This window comes from Carlito syrichta, unplaced genomic scaffold, assembly GCF_000164805.1.
Source record: "Carlito syrichta isolate Samal-C Ts95f unplaced genomic scaffold, Tarsius_syrichta-2.0.1 Scaffold303689, whole genome shotgun sequence".
Classification (NCBI taxonomy): Eukaryota; Metazoa; Chordata; class Mammalia; order Primates; family Tarsiidae; genus Carlito; species Carlito syrichta.
In genome coordinates, this window is record NW_007247785.1 from 519,049 (window position 1) to 522,554 (window position 3,506).

The 3,506-nt window shown below is 40.1% G+C and overlaps 1 pseudogene; it reads right to left on the bottom strand.

Annotated features, from left to right (window-relative positions):
• Positions 1–569: 569 nt before the first annotated feature.
• LOC103261441 lies at positions 570–1,161 on the bottom strand (annotated as a pseudogene).
• Positions 1,162–3,506: the final 2,345 nt, after the last annotated feature.

Below are 3,506 nucleotides of genomic sequence, written 5' to 3' on the forward strand. Positions count from 1 at the left end.
GGAGTTGACTTTCACATAATGCTTTTAGGTAAAGGACATCTCTTTTAGCTGATTCCTATAACCAAGACAAGCTGTGATCACAGGAGATTCAGAAATCTCAAGATGGGCAGCTGGCTTAAGAAGCATCCTAGATAAATATGATAAATATCAAACACTCTATTGAGGCTGAAGAGCTGAATCTCTGACCCATGTTAAAAAGAGATGTGAGCACACAAAAAGATTCTTGCAAAGCCTGCCAGAACAAAGAAGCTTCATGATGGTGGGTTACTCCACACTGTTGACAATGTCATCATGTATGCTGGGGAAGGGGCCTCCAGATGGAATGCTTGGCATGGGCTTGCTCCAGAAGAGTTAATGAATACAAGAAAGTGTTTCCAGAGAAATAATAGGTCCTCGAGAAATAGGTCATTTTGTTTTTGACCAATCAACACTTAACAGGAAGGAAGATTTGCAGAACACACTCAGTCTTTCCAAGGTGTATTCTTCTGTCATCATTAGCTGAGCCTATTGGCCTACTGGTCTGGTGACATCCAGAATGATCCCATTCCTTGGCTGGAGATAGGCAGGACCTAGTGTCTTAGTTTGCTCTAAGAAGTTGGCATAGAAAACGATTTGTACAATGAAGTCACCACTAAACCTCTGCTGAAGTCCAGTCCTTGGACTTCTTTATCTGCTCTGTAGTCCAGATACATTTCTTAAAAAGCTAGGAAAACCGTAAATGTGAGCAGCACGTTGACTATGTCACTAACCACTTCATCTTGATGGTGCTGTAACATTGTGTGAGAGCTGTCACGTTAAATCCAGGAATCCACTCCAACAGCTGTTCTTCAATATACTTTTCTACCAAAGAAATGCATTCATTAAAAATAGTCGTGTCAGTGAATTTATTCTCTTCTGTGTCTTCAAATTCGTATTAGTACTTGTCCGTGAAATTTCTCTGTAATAATTGGAACTCGCCATCCATCATAATGTCCTCTAAATTTCCAATGACATCAAATTCTACATCAGAAATGAAGAAGGATAGCGCCAAGCTCTCTTCCTCTAAGATGTCTGTAGTCGCTGCCACTGCACCCACCGAGTGGGCGAGCGGGCCTGGTGGGCTCCTGTCCTGCCTCCAGACGGTAGGGAGGAGGCTTCGCCGCCCGGGTCGCAGCCCACTTGCTGTTCAACCGGTTTGGTGCCTGCGCGCAGGGCTTGGTCTCAGGTTCCAGGGTGTGACCACGCACAAGCCCCTCCAGGCCTCTCTGCGTGAGCCGCGGCCACCACCGCTGTGGGTCCAGGCAGCGGTTACCAAGCTAGCATTCTCAAGGACTGCCGCCAAGTGCTAAAACAGTCGTTTATTTGTTTGGATATCTTTGACAAAGTGTTTGTTACCCCTTCTACCCTGAAGCATATAACACCCACCTTTCTAGGATTTGCTTTCTACACTCTAGCTACTTTGGCTGTCTTTTACTTCCTGAAATATGCTAGGTTTTATTCAAACTCAGGATCTTCACCCATGCTCTTCCTGGAATACATCTGTTCACCATTCTCTTCAATTCTACAATGCCCTCCAACTACCAAATGTCTCCCTCACCTAGTCGTTTTCTACGTGTTTTTTTAAGTCATTCCTCAAGCATCTCTTCAGGGAAGCCTTTTCTGACTCCTTAGACCACATCAGTCTCTCCACTGTTACATGAACTTGAAAACCTTCATGCATTATTGCATTTTGCAACTATACATTTATCTATGTTATTCTTTGAATAGTCTCTCTGTTCCTCAGAAGTAAGCTTCATTCAGAGAAGTCATACTGATTTTGCTCAGACTGTACACCTAGATGCTACTGCACTGCCTGACTCAAGTAAACACTCAACAAATAAACAGTTGAATGGGTATATGAGCTCGGAGTGTGCCTTTTGCTTGAAGCTGTGCACAGCAACTGTTATCTGCCCCGGCAAACATCCTCTCTGTTCTAGGATCTTGCTGTTCTTCTAAAGTTGTTCCCTAGAGACACATTTCAGCAGCAGAATGCCCTCTCCACTGCCTTAGAGGATAGCAGCGATGATTTGGCTGTCCAGTTCTAGGGCGGGCAAGAGCTATGTCAGTCTTTCATGCCCTGACAAATCCTGAATCCCTTATATGTTTCAGGGAAGCACAGAGATTTGCCAGAGAATAGAATACCTTTAGGCACTAGTGCTCTCCTCCCAACTCTTAGGTTATTTCTTGGCAGGTGAATCATTAGTCCTTGCTGCAGAAGTGAAGGGTCCAAATTTGTTCCATCATAGCTCAGACCCAAACAGTCTTCCTGTCCTGAACACACAGTGTCAGTTTTCCCTGGGTATGATCCCGATATCCATTCTTTTTTTTTTTTCCTCTCCCCAAAGTTTGCTTTCCTGAACCACAGCCATTTTCTTCAATTCCTCAATCTCTCCCTTTCCTTCTAAAGCCTGCAGGCTTACCTTTAAAAAAAAAAAATTCATTTCAGCTCTTAGACTTTTCTCCCATCTCTCTTCATCAAGAGCCACCATAATTTTCTTAGAAACATATTCTGAAAGCAGCTGGTTCTAAGAAGGCTAATGGATAAAATCAGCTGTGAGACAGCCAGCTGCCCATGGTAGCAGGAATCTGGTCACCTGTTGCTCTGTCACAGCTCTTGGCTTTAACAGAAAATAAAAATAAAAAACATTCCTAGGAAAGTATGAAGAAATAATTATTTAACTAACAAAATTTTGTCACTCTTGTCATGAAATGAAAAGTGAGAAAGTCCTGTCTGCATGTATGCAACCCAAATTGAAAGTTAAAATACGACGATTTGTATTTCTAAAAAGTGTTAATAATGTCCTTGTTTCTTGACTCACTCACACATTTTGGAAATTCATTACAAGGAAATAATCTGAAATATCCCCAAAGATTTCCACAGTGAGTTGTTCATTACTGTAACTTATAATATTTTTTAAAAAAACTTGTGAAATACTTAAATATACTCAATTTATTAATGCTTAGAAATGATCAAAATCTATATATAAGGTATCTAAATTAGTCAAACTCATAAAAGCAGAGAGTGGAATGGTGGTGGCCAAGGCCTAAGGAGAGGGGTCAGTAGGGAGTTGCTCAGTGGATATAATGTTTCAGTTATACAAAATGATTAAGTCTAGAGATTTTCTGTACAATATAGTGTCTATAGCTAGCAATACTGTATTGTACATTTCAAAAATTTGTTAAGAAAGTAGATCTCATGTTAATGGTTCCTAACACACATACACACACACACAAAACCAAAGGTGCACAAGGAAACTTTCAGAGATGGTAGGTATATTTATTACCTTGATTGTGGTGATAGTTTCACAGGCATATTCATATGCCCAAATTTGTTAAATTGTATATAATAAATATGTAAAGATGTGTGTACATAATAATACTTCAATAAAACTTTTAAAAATATCTGCTGTAAAACATTATGTGGATATTTATTGTTCTTTATAAAATTATTTAAAGTCATGAAAATTGAATATAATGCATAAAGTTTT